The sequence below is a fragment of the Centropristis striata genome, chromosome 23, assembly GCF_030273125.1.
Source record: "Centropristis striata isolate RG_2023a ecotype Rhode Island chromosome 23, C.striata_1.0, whole genome shotgun sequence".
Taxonomy (NCBI): Eukaryota; Metazoa; Chordata; class Actinopteri; order Perciformes; family Serranidae; genus Centropristis; species Centropristis striata.
The window spans coordinates 15,381,885-15,393,989 of record NC_081539.1 but is presented as its reverse complement, the minus strand read 5'-3'; the positions used below and the strand labels follow the sequence as shown (position 1 = coordinate 15,393,989).

General features: G+C 38.9%; 1 long non-coding RNA gene across 2 annotated transcripts in view; it reads right to left on the bottom strand.

Annotated features, from left to right (window-relative positions):
• Positions 1–11,414, bottom strand: part of LOC131961690 (uncharacterized) — a 252,713-nt gene extending 241,299 nt beyond the window's left edge. Inside the window, exons 1-2 of one of the 2 annotated variants that reach the window (XR_009389876.1) lie at positions 11,319–11,414; positions 11,095–11,222 (exon numbers count right to left, since the gene is read on the bottom strand). This is a non-coding gene — a long non-coding RNA (uncharacterized LOC131961690). Of the gene's footprint in view, positions 1–11,094 lie in introns of both variants that reach the window. The other variant, XR_009389875.1, reaches the window with a different exon arrangement.
• Between the last annotated feature and the right edge of the window lie 691 nt (positions 11,415–12,105).

Genomic DNA, 12,105 nt, shown 5'->3' with positions numbered 1-12,105 from the left:
GCCTTGCCACTTTTAAACCCAAGCAATTTAGCTAGGTAAACAGCTGGCTGAGAACAAAGACTGGGAAAGAACAAAAGCTGTTTGATTCCAGCTGGCTGCTCAAACGTTATCCAAAGGAACCAATAGTTTCACCTTCTAGATAAATGCGGACTCAACTTGGGTCAGACTAGACACGTTTTGAAAGTAATTAAAGTAGTCAGGTAGCTATAGGCGGTCCTGCTGCCTCACAGGCAATCTGAGTCAGCCAGCACATCGGGAGGGGTGTGCGACTGGCTGTCGTCGAGGCCGAAATATGTTTTGTTTCTCCTTTTGTTGTGCTGTCATGTGAGGATGTTGCAGATCAGCTCCTGCTTATTTATGCCAGCACCAAGCAATGGGAGCTCCGGACGAACGCTTTGGTAATACAGCTGGTATGGGATCGCTGACACGAATGCACACACATACATAAATACAGCTGCTTCCTGGGCTTCTTCCTCTAAAAAAAAAACACACGTATACTAGTAGAGAGATAACACACCTGCAGTATCATATTGCAAACTCAGTCCGCAACAACGATAGGGGCAATCAGATAGCCATCTTTACAAAAAAGAAACATGCACAGAGGCAAACACACACAAACGACAGTCAACGAAGTATCCCAGAGACCAAACTAGGCCAGGAACATTCACTCTCTCTGTCTCTGCCTTTTGTCTGTCTATCTCTGGCTAGTGAGGTGGCTTTTGACTTCGAGGACACAGAGCAGGGAGCCTCTGCCAGGCTGGGAAACGATACAAAGCAGCAGCCCTGACAACCACAGAGCCTTTCATTCCCTTTCAAACCAACTCCCATTCAGCCACCAGCCTGCCAAGATCCGGGACAGGAGCAGAGGGGAAAAGTAATTGACCCCCAATTAGATTGATTAGACCATATTGGATATGATTAATTGAAAATACTAGAATAAGACACACAAGACAGAATCATCCATTCATGATGCCCCGGAGTCGTGCTACCCCTTAATCGCTCCCCGGGTGGAGTTAGAAATGTATCAAATAGATGAAGAAGTCAATGTTCATCTGGATAAGGGCCAATAAAATAGTTCTCCTGGCTGAACTCATATTTAGCATTCATTGCATTTGACTTTTCACGAGCACATGCTTTGATATCTGCTCAAGGCTGCATCAAGAAGCAAGGCCAAATATGAAGTGAGTGTACACCCCTCATTTGCTGCGAGACTGAACAGGTTTGTATTGATTTTTAAAAAAATATTATGCAAACATTCAGATGTATCTTGCATTCAGATTCCCCAAGGGATCCATGTGTTAAGTTTGCTTCAGAATCAAAGTTTAAGGATCCGTGTTACAGCCCTTAGAGCTCAGCTCAAGCTACAGCCAAGTATAATTGTCTGCTTTTGTTTTGCGGTGTTGGCCATTTTATATGTAATTAGCTGTCAGGGATAGTGAAAAGGGGCTAATTCCCTTTCTATTTTTGCCTCACTGAGAGGAGGCTATGCTCAAGTCTGACACTGACAATAATTAAAACTCTGCCTCAATGACTCTCATGTCCAGTGTTACATTTGTTTTCACCCGTGTAATGTGTAATATGGCTGGGCATCACCCCTCCCACATTTCTCTGAGTAATTTGTTCCCCTTGAAGGGTTTGACCGCGTGACAACGCTAGGCCATGATACTTAACCATGCTATCACTCACAAGTCTAGTTAAGAACTATCTGAACTAGAGGGCTTTTAAAGTCAGCACAACGTGAGCTTAGATCATACAGTTAGTTCCAGAGGAACTTCATTATTCATGGTGACACAATTTTCAACTTTGGCTGTTTAGGGGGTTAGGAGATTGAAAAGTGCTCAAAAACATCTCACATTTTTCATGTGTCGTTTTCTCCTAATTAAAAAAAATACCTAAATATTGTATGAAATTAATTTTAGTATTGAAGGTTTTTTATTTTCAGACTTTGAGGACACAAAGAGAGGTGCAGACCAATGTGAGTTTCAGTGTTCAAAGTAGTCTTACAATTCTTCAGTAGCCAAAGCTTTTCACATCAAACATCTGCGGCTAGCCTTCACTGCTGTCTGAAGTTGTCACCATTACCTTGTAAAGATTGCTTTTACAATAGAAAGATATATGACACACTTTAAGAACAAACTTTACAAAATACCCTTCATAAAATACAATATTTCAGCTTTACCATTCAATGGATGAGAAATGAAATCTTCACTTCTCTACTCTTTCAACTATTTTTTTAAAAATAATTTTTCAAAACACAGTAGAGTCTTAACTAAAGTCAATCTACGGTTGACTTTAACGTGGTTTCTTTAACTCTTGCTTATGGGGAGTTGACGTGAACTCAAATTCAAAGTGAAAAAAAGAATAATTCAAAAATATATGTCAAATGACATACAATTATATTCCATTATATGTGAATAATTCAAAACTGAATGTGTCCATTTCTAATTCTTCATATATTTAGCATATTATTAACTATTTGGTGTGGTAGTCCTAAAATGTGTCCACCAGTGCAACAAAATAAAGAATGTCATTATTTAATTCAGAGAATGTTGGACAGATAAGCCCAAGGCATATAAGTTATGAATGGATTTTTATCAATTTACATTATTTTCAATGATCAGTCAATTTAAATTGATAAAAATTTTTAGATCAATACTTAAACTGCGTTGTACCAAAGGACTACCTTAAGACGACCAGTTCCAACACGGCACGGAAATAGTAATATTATGAAAATATTTGAGACAGAAGTGATCTTGTGTGCAGTCCACCTGCTCCAGAGATGTCTTCTGTCCTTCCTGATTCTGGAAGGACCCCTCTCAGTAATGGGGTGATCACATTAATGCCTGTTTTATATCTACATAATGGCGTTGCTCCAGGAGGACACCAGTTTTGCGGACAAAATGTAATGTGTCATAATAACTCTACATAGGGACCTTAACACTTATATCCTCTAGATTAATTAAGTAAACACTCGTATGACATGCATTCAAGTATTTTAATGTATTTAGATTAATTTTTCATTAAATTACAGTTGTTTTAAGATAAGTAATGCTACCTAGGACAGTTGCACCGGTGGACAAATGTCATGTTCAAAAGAGAATATTTGCATAGTTGAAGATCGATACTCATTGTTTGCAGATGGATTAGATGTAGAAGAATGGACTGCATATTAAAACATTAATTTTAATGAAATATTATCAAATTTTAGTAATATTTGTCACTGGGAACCCAAAAATTGAGCGTCACGTCAACTACCCTTATACAAGTTTCAAACATTCACACCATGCTGATGCAGGTAAGATAATGTAGATAGTGCTGTAGATAATGATTGTTGGTTGATTGGGATTGAGTCAGTTGGTTTCAGTTGGTTTCAGTTTCTGTGTTTGGTTGGTGGTGGGATTATAGATGTAGGTTTTGTTTCATTTTGCTTTAAACAGTTAGACACCTATTACCGGGAACTAACTGGTTAATATTTAGGAAAGAAAAAAAAAAAGACATGGAATTTTGTTCCTTTTTCGTTGTAGTTTGACGCTCCGGCTCCGCTCAGCTTCTTGGCAAGCTTCCAGACAAAGAGGCTCTGAGTGAGTGAGGAGCACACTGGACTCTATCTCCTAGTCAGCAATGACAGCATGTCACTTCAGCATTCGAAGTGACATGTAGTTGTGATGTAGCTTTCGTTTGTTAGAGCTATTCAACAGTCATTGGTCAGAGCTAGCTTGTCTGCCATGGCTGGCTTTACTTCTAGCTCACCCTTTTTCTATAAAATTGAAGACTACCAGCTTCTCTCTGGAGTAAATGGTGCCACACAGAGCTTTGTTTAAGGGAAACTTTGCCTTTTTTCAACCTGCTCCGTGTCATGCTGATGAACAGGAAACAGGAACCCGTTTTCCCTCCATGATGCAGTTTGCCGCAAACATATCTAATTCAATTGGAAATTGTGATTAGTCTTTAACTAGGGGTGTCTATAAAAAATGAACAAACACAACAGTCAGATTTGAAATGAATTTTCTTTCCAGCCATGGCACGAATCTAATTATAGTACACAGAAGTATGCAACTGGGAACCGACAGCTGTTATAGTAATGATTATCCTTCCCACAGTTATCAACACGTCATCATTATGATGATGGTGATCATCATCATCATCACCGCCATCATCATCACGTGTATAGCAAGAAAAGGAATCAATGCCAACAGACTTTCACCTGCAGATATGTGCTCTTTTAAAAAAGCAGACTGTTGCAACAACCAGTGTGACATGATGATATTCACATGGTGAATTACAATCACTTAATCCTATTAGAGCCATATCGTAGTCATGGTAACCCTTACAATGAAGCACCCGTTTGATCAAGATGTCCTTCTTTTGCGAGGAAGGTGCACAGATGTTTGCACTCATGTGAGTAAAATTCAGCATTCATTTTGGCTTTTCCCCTCCATCTCAAAGCCACAGCATATTATGTAAATTTCACAAATGCTGTTTGCATACGTGATGAACATCATCAGTACTAGTTTAGTGAAAACAGTGAGGTAAGTAAATGGAAAACATAATTACTGTATACATTTACTGTTCCAGACTTTTAAGTGAAAAGGGTGCTACTTTTGTCCTTCCACAAAGAGTTTTACTTCTTGCTCCCCCCCGATAACGCAGACAAATCCCACTCTGCACTGATAAGAGACACACCCTCTGCGTTTAGAGAAAATTAAGGTCTGAGACTGACAATCAAGCATGTCAGAGTATTTTTTAAAAATTGTATTGTTTGGCAGCAATTCTCCAGGCAGGTGCAGCAGGCATCTCTTTTTAATTTGCTACATGCTCAGTATTCAGCCGCATGGATCAAAGGGACACTTAATTTTCCTCCCCTCTCCCCATTATGTGCAGTGAGGAATGAGGCAGACCCTCGCGGGAGCAGATTTGATTACGGTTTATCATTACTGTCACTCTCCATGGTGACAGAGGGGCCTGATCCCAGGCCGCCAAGACGCAACCAAACAGATTAGTAAGAGGACCCTTATTTTCTGCTGTAATTTTATGCATCACTTGTACACTGAAGTCTTGTTAGATTTTAATTGTTAAGTGATTTTAAGGCCTATTTCCCAGCAGCTATGGCTACATTTTACAACTTTATATTTGTGTTCAAGCGACGGACAATTATCCAGGAAGCACTTAAAACATTAGCTGGAAAACTTAAAATAAATGAAAAACATAAAAATGTATAAACAGCTGTAAATCCAGCCTGCATGGCTGCCAACCCGTCTGCATATGTTGATGTATGCTGATAACTCTTCTGTTCAATGCAGGGGCAAACCGTGGTCCTAATTATCTACCATCCAAGTTTGCTGTTGTCTGTTTTCCCCATCTCTCCCTCCTCTCTAGTGCATCCTCCACCCTCACTTTAAACCAACCCCAACTGCCACACAAATGTGAATATTTCCGAACTACACACTACAACAGTATTCATTTCCAATTAGAGACACTATACTTTCATCCCTCAAGTGAAACTGGTAATTTTTTATCCGATTTGCTTTCCTCTCTAACTTTTTTTTCCTCCTTCCTCTCCTTGTGTGATATTTTTCTGTGTCTACATTAGCATAAGTGCAGCAGTGATCTGCTTCAGGTTGACGGTTTTTAATGGGGCGGCATTTCCATTTCACAGAGGACACATGTGGCGGTGGGATGTCGAGGAGGGCCGGGGGGTTGTGGGGGGGAAGCGGGTAAGAGGAAGCAGTACAAAGAGAATGGTAGAGACACTCTGCAACGAGTCCTGTCACCCTTAATAATGCAGTACGGATGGGGAAGGAGCAGTCATCTTCATCCCTAAACGGCAGACGTAGGTTGTATGCCCCTGGATGCAACGGAGCCTAATTACAAGAGAGTACCCCATATACTGTCCATCGGCATGTTGGCACTGAATCTGAACCACAGGAAAAACTATAAGCTCCCTCAGGTCCTCACAAAAGGCCCCCCAGGGAGCATAGGTGACACATAGGTAAGTCGCAGAGCCTGAGGGGACAGGGGCACAGCCCTCATGGCAGGGACTTGTCACGGATGTCAGAAGGACTTGACCCAGTTGCTGGATTGAGTGCTGGCAGCTGTCTCGTCGACAGAGCATCTGTCAGTCTTGGCCCGTTAACTCGATGTGCAACAAAATGCGCTGGAAGAGGTTTAAAATTCTGGGACAAAAGTCTGACTTTAACCTGAATTTCTCTGATAATGTGTGAGTGTGGGCTGTGTGTGCCTGCTGCTCACTATGTGTGAAATTTCAAAAGGTTACCATCAGTGAGTGAGTATAAGCCGAGGAAATGAATAACACTCAGAATGGTTTTACAAATGCAGAGTAACACTCGGTAAGTTACCAGTGGACTGTGCATTTTTTAAACCTCTGCCTTCGATGAAAGTTATCTGAAGAAACAATTTCCATATCACAGACACAACACTTTTGTTTGTTTTTTACTCAAATCCTCTTACACTGAAAGCTTTTCACACTTGTATGTTGGAAAAAGGTTTCCGAAACAAATCGATTTTGACCATTTTCCAACAACACTCAAGAGTTAAACAAAGGTCAGCTTGTCAAGAGGAGACATTTCACATGGCTGATGTTAAACAGCACACTCTGATTAACCAATCAGGGCTCTTCTATACAGGATTATGGAATTAAGAAAAAAAGGAGCAAAGGTCATATTATCATAGCAAATGTATTTGAACTTCTAAATCTTCACATCTAAGCTTATTTTAGCTGCAATTTTCACATTAATATCATAATCCTGAGGGCTTTCCTTAAAGAGTGGTGAAACAAGGTTACATCATCATGCTCTACAGCAGCATAAAGTGTAACACACAGTATACAAAACATTAGTAATATACTTTTTGATTATAGGAAGAGCCCTAAATCTTCATTCTGTATTTCATTTTGTTTTATATTAAATAGATTACAAAGCACTGCTTTATTTTTCCACTGTTAACTTATATGTTGAAATATTTAGTTATTTGGCAAATATACAGTACAGAGGGAGCAATTTATATTTTCTGTATGTCAGTCCAACACACACATGCCATTTTTGTTTTTTTAAAGAAAACATGCAAATGGTAGGCTTTATTAATCTGTGTGTTTGAGATATGGCACACAAACTGCCTCAGCTCTTAATAATAACTACAGCACTGTGACCTCCCTGCACTCGAAATAAGAGATGCCTTCACAACAAAATAATCTGCAGGGAAACACCTTAATAATAATATTTTGCTTGGGAAAACAATATTGTCACTTTACCCAGATGCAACAATATCACTTGTTTAGTTAAAGCATACAAACCGTTGTTGTTTAAAGCACCTATCATTTAAGGTTTTTCACTTAAGTTTACATTTAAGTTTGGGGGTATTTTGTCCAGAAAATCTAAATTTGACTGAGAAAGAAAGTCAAATTTAAAAATTAAAAAAAACAAGCTTATCCATTGCACTGCATGTAGATTCTGGTTTCAAAGTGCATACCCAAACATGATCAACACTTTTAGATGACATATTTGATTGAAGTTTTGTTTCAGAATGTTCAGCCTACATCAGCTTTGGATATAGCTGTGTTTTATTTATGTATCATTATTTAGAATTCGGATCAGATTAAGACCAGAAATAAGGGTCTAATTAGTTTTGTGGTTATGTGCATAATAAAAAGGGTCATGTATGATATACTGTAGGCCATTTGTATTATGGCACCATTATGGGTGTTCAATACACCGTGTTCTTTAAGAAAAGGAACATGGTTAATGTACCTACCTGCACCTAATGTCCTAATTAATCTACCACAATCCAAGGTCTGCTTCAGAGTCCACCTCAGCTTTTCAGGTTCTCTTTGTACAAATGGCTTTTTGCACACTCTGAACTGCCTTTCCCTTTTAGTAGCTTTAAAGTAAAAAAACATGTACTGTATTATGCTGCATAAACACTATGCACTGAATCTGTTCCATGTCTTCACTGAAGCTACATGATGCTTACATTGAGTGACATATTTCAACTCTCATTGCCTCTTGTGCATCCGTTTTCATCCATTTTCCTGTAACTCAGCCTGACATATTTGGTGTTTTTGGAAAGGTTTGTGTCGTGACTAGAATCTAAAAGAAACTTCTGTGGGTTTGAACAGTGCTTGTCCTCGCTCCATGCATTTTAATGATAACCCCCCTTGGTAGGGTACAGCAGGGTTTTAAGAGGTTAAAGCCAAGGGAACCCAATGGTGAAAGTCCACTTGCAACAACTAAAAAAAATTCACATGCAAAGTTACAACCTCTATTCATTTGGCCAAGGACACGTGTACTTATGTTGCAAAGGCTTGTGGGAAGGTGAGCGTTGAACATTTGCAAGCAAGGCGGTGAGAGGGACACGTTGAAAGGAGAGCTCAAGTTGTCTATGCAAATGTAAGCAGTCTGAAAGAACCGTTGACTAATGAACTGCCAGGTGTCTTTTTGATTGACGTCTGCTCATAAAACATCCCAGTACCACTTCCACCTGCTTCACCCATAGTCTACATAGACACAATGGAAAAACATCACAAAAGACAAAATAAATATTGCCGTCTTCATTTTTCCAAATAATTAAAATACATGCCTTTTTAAGCATGGGGACAAATTAAGGCATGCAGTAGCATGGACAAAAATCTGTGAAACTGTGGGAGTAGCTGAAAGATGCAGAAGATGTAGCATACTCTGGTCCAAATCTAATTTAGAAACAGCATCTATGATTAAATTAGTTTACCCTTTATATGCCACTGAAACATCTTACGTTTTGAGTGAAGCCATGTCAAGCATTGGGAGCGTCATAAGTGGACATGTGGTCTGAGACTCAGCTCATTCTGACCATATGGGCTCGGCTGCAGACTTGCCTTATGTGCACTTTGGCAGTCTCACACCTCACAGCACATATGTGAGGCTGAAAAGCCCAGTAGTAGCGCTATCAGGAAAATTCTGCTTTTTGCACCTCTTCAGCAAGACAAAACAATAATCCCTTTGGAATCAGCGAATGCTTCCAGTTTCTCTTTGTTTGGCCAAGCCTGGACATTTTGGCACCGTCAACATGGTTTGAAAATATCAGGTGGCACTCCGCCTTGTGCAGGATTCCAATTCCCAAAGTCATTTTTAGCACAATTGTGTAATTACAAGAGGCGTGCAAAAGGGAAGTTTGTACAGTTAAACTAAAAGTTGCTGTAGGACTATAGGTAGATGAGACAAAAGCAGCTTTATATTGGTGTCTGATACAGAAACACCTCTGGTAGAGACAAGCCACTAACTTTATTTAGCCTTTACAGCAACTACCACTCACAACTGCAAACAATGATGAGGATTAGACAGGGCTGAGACAACACCGCTAAAGTGAGGTGAGGTCTAAATCTAGGTAGCACTGGCTGCCATGAAAGCCAGATTTACACATTTACAAAAACCTTGATTATTACAAAATCATTTTGGAAACAAATGTATTGTCAAATAATAACTATGCTTTTCACTATAAAATACAAAAGGCAAAATATTTTGCAACAAATTTGGCTGGCCTTGCTTATAAATTGCATTGTGTTTACCAAACTTAAATGTTATTAATTTGTCACAAAATACAATAGAGCAATATGAATGTGAACTTAAGTAGGTCTGACTACAGGATTTGCAGTTTACAGCTCCACAGACAAAAGAGAGATCACAACATAGGCCCAGCAATGGCATGGCAGCCAATACAATACAAACACACAATCACATTACACAGGCATCATGCAAACAGTGACTTGCTCTCACTGTTTGGAGGCTTATGCCCACTTATGTGAAATTATATAACACATATGGTTGTTGCACAGGCTAACCATCACCAACACACTCGACTGAGACAATGTCAGAAGCATTCAAGCCTCGAAACTGGCAGTGACACAATCCACAAATCCAAAATAAGAATTTGTACCAGGTCTCCTATAAAAATCTACAATTTACCACTCCACAGTCACAAGCAAGGTCACAGTATAAAAAGTGATGGCACAGTGGCCAATACAACACAACAAAACAGAAGCATCAGGAAAAATGACCTGCAAAGAAATAGCAGAAGAATAGAAAGCAACACAATGCATAACAATGACTTGCACCTATCTTGTGGAGGTCGAATTGAGTCCATCATGCAACAATCCTTCTTTTGGAAACAATCATTATGGCATTGTAGAGGTTTCCATTTAAAAATACCTTTACTGACCTTAACTTTGGTAAAGCCCTCTTGCTTCTTGCTGGTTCTCAGATTTCTTTTTTACTTCTTTGAATTTCCTTTATATTCTACTAGTCAGAGAAAAACATCCAACAACCGATCCAAGTTGGCATATGAAATCACCCTTTAACACTAAATGCATACATGCAAACTGAAGGGAAATTACTATATTAAATGATATATAATACTTCAACTTTCCATTGCAGTCACCAAAATAATCAATATGCTTCAGTGTGTTGAACAAGGTTAAACAATACTAATGCCACAGGCATCTGGGCCTAGTGATGGCATCACAATAAATAAACCTACTGTAATGCAAATAAAATAGAATTTACGTCTCCTATAAAAAACCTGGGCTGCAAAAATCTCATTCATCCAACCATACTCTGACAGTATAAAACCTTAAGTATGACTGACTGTATACTAGGTCAAATCCCAACAGCTCCAAAGGCACAGCTGAGGTCAACACTATGCACAGTGAAGGCACAACTAAAACTAAAACACAACGGAACTTGGCTGCAACAGTGTGATGCATGTTGTAAAGCAGGTTTACCTAACTATAAAAGCTTTATTTTAGCTAATCTGACTCATTTAGCTATCATAAATAGCCACAGTAACTGAGCTTGAACGATGTCGACTTTAATTTGTGAAACCAAATCACTGAAAAGCAAAATAAAACATTACAGGTACAGTTATGCTAAAGGCACGGTGGCCAACACATAATAAGCATGATTTATCACAACACAAAAAAGGCAATAGTAACAGTGCCAGAGTCGGTTGGCAGGTTGTAGCTTCACATACACAAAAAAAGCGACATATATATATATGGCACGGCGGACCATACATCAAAAACAATTAGCATAATTGATGTGCACTTACTATTGGATGTCTTCTTGACCTTCTGCATTGAGTCCATTCATCCATTCAAGTCAATTCCGTGCCACCACTCCCACACAATAATATCCTTCATGGCCTGTATGCGAGTTATTGACACAAGAGGTCGTTGTCTGTAAGATATATTGTAATTAGCTAGGTGCTGTGGAGTTTTTACAGTTGAAAACTTTTCTTTATGTATACATTTTTCTTATTACTTAGATCCTTACTGCGAAAATGGTCGGGTGGAGCTGTTGTTTCGGGCTTTATGTACTTAAGTTGTTTATGAGAAGACAGGTGTACAACGCTAAAACGCTATTCTAAAAAAAACAGTTTGGCGCCATTTTTCTTCTTCGCTTTTGGACCGCAATGCTGCACTGTGCTCTGTGCTGACCCCTGCTGTCTGAAAGCTATATCACAGCAGTATATATACTGTGGAGGGTATATATATATATATATATATATATATATATATATATATATATACCCTCCAACAACTTACAGCACACGATTGTAAACTTCAAACATGAGCAGAGCCTGTTTGGAAAAATAATAGCAAACAAACATACTGCACACAAATTAATGCAAGCTTAAATATGCAATGCAACTTTGTTTACCACATACATTGTAGCCTGAGAGATTAAAAAAACAGATGCAGCACTATTTGTACTGAACAACTGTTGCTCATTGGTGCTTTTACCAAAACAGTGGTGCTTTGTTTCCCTGTGTGTTTTCTCTATACAGAATGCTTAAACCCTGTGTTGCAGCTTCTTCACAAGTTCATTTATTATTTATGAGAGAAGTTATTATAAAGCACTAAGGGAGCCCTATTGTGTGCATGCAATACTTTCCCATAGTTAATAAACAGGTGAACATTGGGGGATACGGCTATTGTTAAAGTCTTAATGCAGAAAGTATCCACAAGAAACCACACACATTTATTTTAGCTTTCTGGAGGCTGTAACTTCCCAGGTTGTGCTGACATAAATCGTTGTATTTTGCAAAAGCCTATAAATT